The sequence below is a fragment of the Cebus imitator genome, unplaced genomic scaffold (assembly GCF_001604975.1).
Source record: "Cebus imitator isolate Cc_AM_T3 unplaced genomic scaffold, Cebus_imitator-1.0 Scaffold46, whole genome shotgun sequence".
NCBI classification, from domain to species: domain Eukaryota; kingdom Metazoa; phylum Chordata; class Mammalia; order Primates; family Cebidae; genus Cebus; species Cebus imitator.
Genome location: NW_016107361.1, coordinates 2,819,295 through 2,830,689, shown reverse-complemented (window position 1 = coordinate 2,830,689; position 11,395 = coordinate 2,819,295). Strand labels below are relative to the sequence as shown.

The following is an 11,395-nucleotide window of genomic DNA, read 5'->3' as shown; positions in this document are numbered from 1 at the left end:
TGTGTATGGTGAGAGATAGGGGTCAAGTTTCATTCTTCTACATATGAATATCCAGTTTCTGTAGCATCATTTATTGAAGAGACTGCCTTTTACTCAATGTATGCTCTTGGCAACTTTGTCAAAAGAGTTGACTGTAGGTGTATAGATTTGTTTCTGGGTTACCTAGTCCTTTCCATTGATCTATGTGTCTTTTTCTTTTTCTTTTAATGCAAGTACCATGCTGTTTTGGTTTTAATATCTCTGTAGTATAGTTTGAAGTCAGGTAAGGTGATTCCTACAGATTTGTTCCTGTTCAGGATGTCTTTGGCTATTCTGGGTCTTTGTGGTTCCATATAAACTTTAGGATTTTTTTTTCTACTTCTGGTACCTTGATAGGAATTACACTGGATCTGTACATTGCTTTGGGCAGTATAAACATTTTACCAATATTGATTCTTCCAATCTTTAAAAAGGGAATGTCTTTCCATTTTTTGTGTGTCCTCTTCAATTTACAGTTTTTATTGTAGAACTTTTTCACTTATTTGGTTAATTCCTAAGTATTTAATTTTACTTGTGGCTACTGAAAATGGAATTACTTTTTTTTTTTTTTTTTTATTTCACACTGTTGGCATATAGAAATGCTAATAATTTTTGTATGTTGATTATATTTCCTGCAATTTTACTGAACTTGTTTGTTAGTTCAAATAGTTTTTTAGTGGAGTCTTTAGGTTTTTCCAAATAGATCATATCATGGCTCTGGGCACAGTGGCTCACACCTGTAATCTCAACACTCTGGGGGCCCAAGGCAGGCAGATCACAAGGTCAGGAGTCCAAGACCAACCTGGCCAATATGGTGAAACCCCATCTCTATTAAAATACACGCACACAAAATTAGCTGGGTGTGGTAGCCCACGCCTGTAGTCCCAGCTACTTAGCAGGCTAGGGCAGGATAATTGCTTGAACCTGGGAGGCAGAGATTGCAGTGAGTTGAGATCGCACCACTGTATTCCAGCCTGAACAGCAGAGTGACACTCCATCTCAAACAAACAAACAAAAAAAACATATCATTTGCAAACAAAGGTAATTTGACTTTTTTTTTTCCAATCAGGATGCTCTTAATTTCTTTCTCTTATCTGATTGCTCTAGCTAGGACTTCATGTGCTATGTTGAATAACAGTGGTGAAAGTTAATGTACTATGTTGAACAACAGTGGTGAAAGTGCACTTTCTTGTCATATTCCAGATCTTAGAGAAAACATTGTCTTTCAGTTTTTCCCCACTTAGTATGATACTAGCTGTGTTTCTGTTATATATAGCTTTTATTATGTTGAGGTATGTTTCTTCTTTACTCAGATTTTTGAGAGCTTTTACCATGAAAGGATGTTGAACTTTATCAAATGATTTTTCAGCATCAGTAGAAATGATCATATGGTTTGGTTTTCTTTCTTCATTCTGTTGAAATGATGTATCATATTGATTGATTTGTGTATGTCAGACCATCCTTGCATCACTGGGATAAATCCCACTTGATCACGATGAATGATTTTTTTCATGTATTGTTGAATTTGGTTTGCTAGAATTTTGTTGATTTTTGCATCAATATTCATCAGAGATATTGGCCTGTAGTTTGGGGGGATTTTTGTTTGTTTGTTTGTTTTATTTGTTTTATTTTTATTTTATTGCATTTTAGGTTTTGGGGTACATGTGAAGAACATGCAAGTTTGTTGCATAGGTACACACATGGCAGTGTGATTTGCTGCCTTCCTCCCCATCACCTACATCTGGCATCTCTCCCCATGCTATCTCTCCCCAACTCCCCACACCCCACCGTCCCTCCCCTATTTCCCACCAACAGACCCCAGTGTGTAGTGCTCCCCTCCCTGTGTCCATGTGTTCTCATTGTTCAACACCCGCCTATGAGTGAGAACATGCGGTGTTTGATCTTCTGCTCTTGTGTCAGTTTGCTGAGAATGATGGTCTCCAGGTTCATCCATGTCCCTACAAAGGACACAAACTCATCTTTTTTATGGCTGCATAATATTCCATGGCGTATATGTGCCACATTTTCCCTGTCCAGTCTATCATCGAAGGGCATTTGGGTTGGTTCCAGGTCTTTGCTATTGTAAACAGTGCTGCAATGAACATTCATGTGCATGTGTCCTTATAGTAGAAGGATTTATAATCCTTTGGATATATACCCAGTAATGGGATTACTGGGTCAAATGGAATTTCTATTTCTAGGTCCTTGAGGAATCACCACACTGTCTTCCACAATGGTTGAAATTATTTACACTCCCACCAACAGTGTAAAATTATTCCTATTTCTCCACATCCTCTCCAGCATCTGTTGTCTCCAGATTTTTTAATGATTGCCATTCTAACTGGTGTGAGATGGTATCTCAATGTAGTTTTGATTTGCATTTCTCTGATGACCAGTGATGATGAGCATTTTTTCATATGTTTGTTGGCCTCATGTATGTCTTCTTCTGTAAAGTATCTGTTCATATCCTTTGCCCACTTTTGAATGGGGTTGTTTGTTTTTTTCTTATAAATCTGTTTTAGTTCTTTGTAGATTCTGGATATCAGCCCTTTGTCAGATGGGTAAACTGCAAACATTTTTTCCCATTCTGTTGGTTGCCATTTCACTCTAATGACTGTTTCTTTTGCTGTGCAGAAGCCGTGGAGTTTGATTAGGTCCCATTTGTCTGTTTTGGCTTTTGTTGCCAATGCTTTTGGTGTTTTGGTCATGAAGTCCTTGCCTACGCCTATGTCCTGAATGGTTTTGCCTAGATTTTCTTCTAGGGTTTTTATGGTGTTAAGTCTTATGTTTAAGTCTTTAATCCATCTGGAGTTAATAAATGGTGTTGGGAAAGCTGGCTAGCCATGTGCAGAAAGCAGAAACTGGACCCCTTCTTGACACCTTACACTAAAATTAACTATAGATGTTTGTTTGTTTTTAATGTGTCATTGTCTGGTTTTGGTATGAGACTAATACTGGGTAGAATGAGTATGGAAGCATTCCCTACTCTTCCATTTATCAGTATAGTTTGAGTAGGATTGATATTAGTTCTTCTTCAAATGTTTCATAAGATTCAGAAGTGGAGCCATCAGGCCCCAGGCTGTTCACTGCCAGGTGTCTTTTTATTACCACTTCAATCTCATTTGTTATTTGTCTGCTAAGGTTTTGGATTGCCTCACAGTTCAATATTGGTAAGTTGTATGTGTCTAGTAATTTATCCATTTCCTTTAGTTCTTCCAATGTATTAGCATATTATTGCTCTTAGTAGCCACTAATGATCCTTTTAATTTCTGTGGTACTGGTTGTAGTGTCTCTTTTTTCATCTCTGATTTATTAGAGTCTTACTTCTTTTTCACTTAGTCATTCTGGCTAACTAAATGTTTGTCAATTTTATTTATCTTTTCAAGAAACCAACTACTCATCTTGTTAATCTTTTATGCTGTTTAATTTGTCTCAATTTCCTTTATTTCTTCTCTGATCTTTATTATTTCTTTTCTTCTACTAATTTTGGGTTTGGTTTGCTCTTGCTTTTCTCATTCTTTCAGATGTACTGTTAGGTTGTTTATTTGAAGTTTTTCTTCTTGTTTGACATAGGCATTTATGGTTATACATTTCTTAGTAATGCCTTTACTGTGTCCCATTGGTTTAGGTATATTGTGTTTCACTTAACATTTGCTTCAAGAAATTTTTCTATTCTCTTAATCTCTTCATTGAGCCACTAGTCATTTAGGAACTTATTGCTTAATTGTCATGTGCTTTTAGTTTCCAAAATTCCTCTTGTTGTTTTCTAGTTTTATTCCATTGTAGCCAGAAAAGATGCTTAACATTAAATCAATTTTTGTGAATGTTTTCAGACTTGTTTGTGATGTAATATGTAATTTATCTTTGAGAATGATCCATGTGCTCAGGAGAAGAATGTATTCCATGCTGAGTTTCCAGCAATTCTTTAACTACTATTTAGGCCTTTTTACTCAGGCACTTTTTTTCATGGAGTTTTTGTTAATTTTGTTACATCACAGTGATGACTTTCAAGCTCCTTACATGCTGACCAGCAACAAGAAGTTTCCCATCACTGTATTTTGGAAGCATATAGCTTCTCTAGTTTCATGAGCTCCCAGCTGGAGATGAATGTTTTCTCAGCATGAATCATACCTTGATTCCTTAGATGAAATATAAATAATACTTTGAATTTGGAGTTGATGTTGCAATAGGTGCAATAGGTTGGCTTTGGCAGCTGTTAGGATGGGGTACATTATTGTGGATGTGAGAAAGAAATGAATTTGGGGGCACCAGAGGGCAGAATAATATGGGCTGAATTGTGTTCTCTCAAAGACAAGCTCTAACCACCAATATGACTCTATTTGGTGATAGGGCTTTAAGGAGGTAATTAAGATTAAATGAGATTATAAGAGTAAGGCCTTAATACAATAGGGCTGCTATTCTTATAAGAATAGTAAGAGACACCAAGAATGTCTATGCACAGAGGGAAGGCCATGTGAGGACACAGGGAAAGGGCAGTCATCTGCAAACTGGGAAGAGGGACCTCACTAGAAATCAACCCTGCCAGCAGCTCAGTCTTGGACTTAATGGTTTCCAGAACTATGAGAAAATAAATTTCTGTCTTTTATGCCATCCAGTCTGCAGTATCCCTACATTTTGTATGACATCTTTAGCAATCTAAGACACATCTCAATTGAATGTTTAATATATTCAGTAAGGTCTATTTTCCCTAGTATTGTATTACCACTGGCATTTCTTTTAAGCGTTCTGTCTATTATTAGCCACTTTCTGCTAGACCTTAGGTAGCCTTGTATTACATGCACAATTCAGCTGTCAGCAAAGGACTTTTGGGGAAGACATCCATCAGGACTCCCCTCCTCAGAGTTCCCTGTTTTGAGGTACTTTGCTATTTCGGCTGGACTGAATTCCAAACTCTGGCTTCTACCTCCCTGAACTCTGGTTTGAAAAGTATGTTTAGGCAGAAAGCTAGAAAAAATATGGAACTCACCTTGTGGGCTGCTCTTCTCTCAAGGATCATAGCTCTGCACTGTCTGAAAACAGTTGCCCACTTTTAGAGTTGTTTATGGTGGGAGGGTTATGTTCAATACCAGTTATTCTGGCAGGTCCAGAAACAATGATTTTTCACAAGAACTTTCCCACTTAAAGGTCATATCAAGTAAGATATGAGATAGTTTGTGTTCTTACTATACCTAATAGTTCATCATCATACCCAGAATTTGAGTAATAGGTCAGGATTAGTTGGCAGCCCTCACACACCTGTACACAAAGATTCCTTCAAATATTATGTACATAAGTCAACATGGTATTATGTGTAGAGACAGTGATTGTGAGTAATATAGTATCATCCCATGTGTTTTCAATTTTAGGTAAATGTCAAAGTCCTTTCAGATACGAACATAGTACGGAAGAAGCAATAAGAACGGAATTTAGTTCTCCAATTATAATTCAGTCATAATCCAGCATTATTAAAATCTTATTTTAAAATTTAAATCATTTTTCTTAATTTGTGTGGACAGTAGTAAGCATTTAATTTATGAAGGAGAGTCATAGTTACGGTGTTGTATAACTTGGTGTCAGAAGACATGAGTTCAAATCCTCTTTCTTCTCTAACTTTGTGACCTTGGAAAAGTTTCTTGACCTCCCTGTGGCATACTTACTTTATTTCTGAAATGGGCTAATGAACATAAAAGGGCTGTTTTGATGCTAAGTAACATAGGTAAAGAAGTTGGTACAAGACAATAAATAAACCTTAAATCTTATAGTAATAAGAAAAAACTGTAATTTTTGAATATTTTCAAGATTTTAAAGTGAGAAAAAGCTAAACATCATCTGTTTATAGTGAATTCCAATGAAGCAATTAAGTTGACTAAGAAAAGTGAAACTGATGATTCATGTCAAAGATTATGAAGTGATTCCTATTTTCCTCTTAAAAAGGAAGTGTAATAATGGTGAGTTAGGAAATACACTGAAATGCTTATAGAAGTCTCAACAAGTCTCTACCAGCAGTTGGAATATGTGTTTAACTTTCTCAAGGTGGTGGCTGTGGAGAAATGCACCACAATCCAAACACTCCTAGTGTCTGTCTTGCGATACGGTACTGTGTTGTGAGCAGATTATTCCTTAGGAGTTATCAGGTCCAGTCCTTCACAGTGCCTCCAGGTTTGTGGCTTCAATACTATTTTCTGAAGGATCCTTGAGCTCTAGGTCACATTATGGTTCTACATATGAATTCAACTAAAAAAAAGAGAGAAGGAAGGAAGAAGAGAGGAATAGAGAAGAAGAAGGAGACAGGGAAGAAGGGAGAGCAAAGAAAAAGAAAGGGAGAATTGCTGCTCTTCCTGAATTCTGTAATGTTACCTGCTATTAATAATAATTATTAAAATCATTCATAATCATAATTGCTATAGTTAAGAACTTGCATACATTCTCAAAAAACTCTATGAAGGAAGCATTACCCTTATTTTACAGGTTAAGGATATTAAGATTCAGGCAGCCCAAGCTGAAGAATTGTTGCAGCATTAGTACTAAGACATGCACATATCTGAGTTCATTACCCATTTATTTCCAACATGCTACATTGCCTCTTTTTATAGCTTCACTTCCATAGGAATCTGATTACATGATGCAGATTAGCAGGAAAGACATTTGTTAATAAATGTCCTTGGGGTCATTACCTATGAGGGGGTGAAGAATGAAGCAGGATTGTGTGGCAGGGAGAAGTTAAGTGTGGTACCTTCACAACAATGCCTCAGCCAACCTCACAGGGAACTATGAAGCCAAAATGACCCAAGAGAGTTGTTTGAATTATGATGAGGAAACCAAACGTCCATATTCACTGAATGTGGGCTAATTTCAGAAGAAAATTTGAAATTGGACAAGGTACTTCTCTTGAGCAGAAGCAATTCTCCAACAGGCTGAAGGCTGAATGTTGTCATTCAACAATATTCCTAGAAGTTTGGAAGAAGTCGTTTCGTCCTGATAAGGGAACTTTGTGACACAGCAAAGCTGTATTGCTGATGTCTCTTCAAGATACAACACTAATCATTGACAAATACTGAGTCATCAGAAAGAAAACTGGTCCTGAAGAAAAAAAAAGTTTTATTAAGAGGAATAAAGCCAGACATGGTTGCTCACCCCTCTAATCCCAGCACTTTGGGAGACCGAGGTGGGTGGATCACCTGAGATTAGGAGTTCAAGACTAGCCTGACTAACATAGTGAAACGCCATCTCTACTACAAATACAAAAAGTTAGCTGGGAGTGGTGGTGGGTGCCTGTAATCCCAGTTACTCAGGAGGCTGAGGCAGGAGAATCACTTGAACCCAGGAGGTGGAGGTTGCAGTGAGCTGAAATCGCACCATTGCACTCCAGCCTGGGCAACAAAAGCGATCCTTTGTCTCAAAAAAAAAAAAAAAAAAAAGGAGGAATAAAGATGTGAAATCTAAGAGAATTAAATTAAATTTAATTTAATTTCATTATTCCTATATAGAGAAATAAAACTTCAGATAACATAAGCATAGGAAAGGAATCCACTCGTGCATAATCAATCAAGAAAAGAAACATCCCTAGTTGAGGAAGCTCATTTAAAAAAAAAAATACACCTAGGCATTTCTTCAAGTACTACAATTTAAAAAAAATACAATTAATACCTGTGTACTCATCACCCAACCTTGGTAACTCCAAATATTTCAATATTTATGTTTCAGATTTAAACTAAACACTCAAACAATATAAACAGTTGAATCAACATGAATGTCCCTCCAATATTTCATCTTACTCTGCTTTAGCCCAATTTCATTATAGAACAGAGGCCATAGTGAAGTCTCTGTGCTGATGCTTTTTGGGGGGCTGTATTTCCAGGCAGCAAGAATAAGGAAAAAGAGTTGTGGGACCAGAATAGGGGAAAAGCAAATGTAAATATTTTCATATTAGTCTCTATTTTAAAATCTGTTGTTATGTTCCATTTTTCTTTCTTTCTTTTCTTTTCTTTTCTTTCCTTCCTTCCTTCTTTCCTTCCTTCCTTCCTTTTCTTCTCCTCCTCCTTCTCCTTCTCCTTCTCCTTCTCCTCCCTCCTCCTCCTCCTCCTCCCCCTCCCCCTCCTCCTCCTCCTCCTCCTCCTCCTCCTTTTTCCTTTTCTTCTTCTTCTTCTTTTTGAGATGGAGTTTCGCTCTTGTTGCCCAGGATGGAGTACAGTGGCATGACCTCAGCTGACTGCAACTTCCACCTCCCCAGTTCAAGTGATTCTCCTGCCTCAGCCTTCTGAGTAGCTGGGATTACAGGCATCTGCCACCATGCCTGTCTAATTTTTTGTATTTCTAGTAGAAATGGGGTTTCATCATGTTGGCCATGCTGGTCTCAAACTCTTGACCTCAGGCCTCCCAAAGTGCTGGGGTTATAGGCATGAGCCACCGTGCCCAGACTCATTTTTATTTCTATAATTGTTTATTTGTGTGCCTTTTTTCTTTTTAAAAATTTTCTAAGTCTACGGAACAGGTAATCTGTCCATTTTCTCATATCTCATTATTTCTTTGTCTCTCTCTTTTTGTCTTTAAATTCTCACACTTTGTCTTTAAATTATCTCTATGGTGCTATATGTATGCCTAGTTTATTTTTTTCTCCCATGGAATGTGTCTTAGTACATATTACTTAATCATTTCCCCAAAAATGGAGACAGCTAGGTTTGTTTTAATTTCCCCCTGCCATTGAGTACAGATGCTCCAAAACAGTAAGACTGAAGTGATGAGTTAAAGAAATAATACATGTAAAATGCTTAGAGAGTTACCTAACACCTCGTGAAAAGCTAAGTAAATAGTAATTAGTAATATTACCTTCTTGAAGGGTTTTTGTTTGTTTAATACATCTGGAAAGAATGGATATACAAAGAATTGAGACATGAGAAAGCAAGCATTGGTTTAACACTAGTGAATCTACAAGAATTAGGATTGGGAAGGTGGAAAAATTACCTCAACATTTAAAAAATTTGGAATCTGCAACCAAAATAAGCTGATAAAATCCCAATTAACACTTACGAAGAGTCTTCATAAGACGATTTTCATGATTTTTATTAAACTAGAGAGCCTCACCTGGCTGATTTCAGGTTCCTCATATGCAAAACAGAAATAAGGGGATTCCCCTGACTAGTCCTCATGTTGCTAAGTGTTCTCCCCCCACCAAACCTACCCTCAGCTTCTTAATGAAGCAGGCCTCCACCCTCCTAACTTAAGAGGCTGTGAATCATTCCACAGATGTCTGTCTTCTAGCATCACCCCTTGAATTTTCCCTACATACCAGGTCTTCAGCTGCATCCTAGGAACACCACATACTACTGAGTTGCAAATCTATGCTAAGCATATAAGATAATGACTTGCAGAATAAAAAAAAATAATTACAAACTCAATTCATTTGGTGTATTTGAAAGGTACAATGCTTTTTTTCATTTATCAGTGAAAGAAGTTAGACATTCAGTTCCAAAAAAAATCAGCAAATGGCAAACAAATGTCCTTCAAAGTAGCAGTCACATATAGTGCTTCCTAGAAAAGAGGAGGGGCAAGACAGGCTCCACCCATTTTTATGAGTTTCATCAAATACTGGATCTACTCAAGGGAAGAGAGAAAAAGCAACTTTCAAAAAGGAATATGTTATTAAATGAGGCATTTACTATATTCCTTCCTAAGAGCGCTAGATGATGAACATGTTTTCTACACTAGATCTAGGAAGTGGAACGTGGAATTAATCCATCCTTCTCCCCTGAAGGGCTATCCACTGGTTAATGAATTTAAAAACAAGACAACTAAAAAACAAACTCCCCATACACTACCCCCCTCAAAAAAAAAGACAAGGAAAAAAAACCACTAAGACATCCCAGATTAATCTCCAGACTGGAACCAGGGAGTGGCTTCAACAATTCCAATTTGTCTGTTAAAGAGTCATCCACAAGCATACCTTGCTTTTAAACAAACAAACAAACAAAATTTGAAGCAACAAAACAAAAACTAGTACCAATCACTTTTTTGGCAATACACAATTACTCAAAATTAACTAGTACTGGGAGGGGGAGTGGTGGCCATAACTATGGGCCTTGTCTCACACAAGTGCATGTGGGTAAGTGCAGGGCATTTGTCATTATTGCAAAAAATGAATTTTAATTTTTAATCTTTAGCTTGATTTAAACAGTGCTTTTAGTATGATGCCAACACCAGCTGTGCAGAAAGAGGTCTGGAGAGATGTTCATAGCAGCACACACCTGTGGCTCCTCTTCAGTTCTGGAGGCTACAGGGCAGCTAATATTGCTTTGTCAGATACATTCTTTAGGCCTTTCTGTGTAAGTGCAAAACACTGCACATACTTGACAGCCTTCAGGTCACGGGCCAGCTTTTCAGCAGTCTCTGGAGTGACAGGTTTCTGTTTGCTCTTGGCAAGTTTCTCAATAGTAGAGGGGTCATCTGAGATTAACTGGGGTCCCAACTAGCAAGAATGGAGTCTTTGGACAGTGGTGAGTTATCTTAGGCACCCACTTTTCTTTCACATTTTCAAATGAAGGTGAAGAGACCACTGAAAAACAGACTAGAAATACATGGCTGTGGATAACTCAGCAGTTGTAATCTGTCATAATCCTCTTGCCCAGCAGAATCAAAAAGTCCAAGAGTATATCGTTCTTCACCAATAATAACTGTGACTGCATAGTTGTCAAAAACAGTTGGGACATATTCCGACGGAAATTTGTTGTGTAGGATATCAGGAGACATGTTTTACCAGCAGCACCATTGCCCACAACACACTTAATTGTTTGCATTTCTGAAATAGTTTTGTATCCACTTTAAAGATTTCAAATCTGATGTTGACCTCAGCTTCTCCACTGGGGCATTGCAATATTAATTATTAATATTACTTTTAACCTGAAAGACATTTTTCCTACAATTACCAAGCTCATATGACCACATGTGCCTTCCAAATCTACTTGGAACAAAGGCATCAGAGCCGCATGCCACTCCCTGCAAGGGGAGAATACTAGAGCCCCTCTGCCATCTTCCTCCAGATTTTTTCCCCTCTGCAAATCTGACTCCAGAAGAGAGAGAATTAGAGTGTCTTCAAAGAGGTTGGTACCAATCTTCTCCTGGCACTCATGTTGTTGACATCCAGGCAGCAGCTAAACTGGCCCCATATCTAACCAAAACAAGCCAGGGAACTAGGGAGAAGCAATCTGAGGAAAATAAACAGGTTATACTTAGAGGAACAGTCAATTTACTCTAACCAAGGAAATGACTCCTGGTAGGTTGCTGCTTGCTTCAAAAATCCTTTAGAAACCTTTCTTCCTACAAACATTTGCCATGAAGTATGGGCTAGTGAAGAAGTAGTGGATGAAGAATGGGGTATGCTGAG

At 37.7% G+C, this 11,395-nt stretch overlaps 1 pseudogene; it reads right to left on the bottom strand.

Annotated features, from left to right (window-relative positions):
• Positions 1-10,243: 10,243 nt before the first annotated feature.
• Positions 10,244-10,875, bottom strand: LOC108303366 (annotated as a pseudogene).
• Between the last annotated feature and the right edge of the window lie 520 nt (positions 10,876-11,395).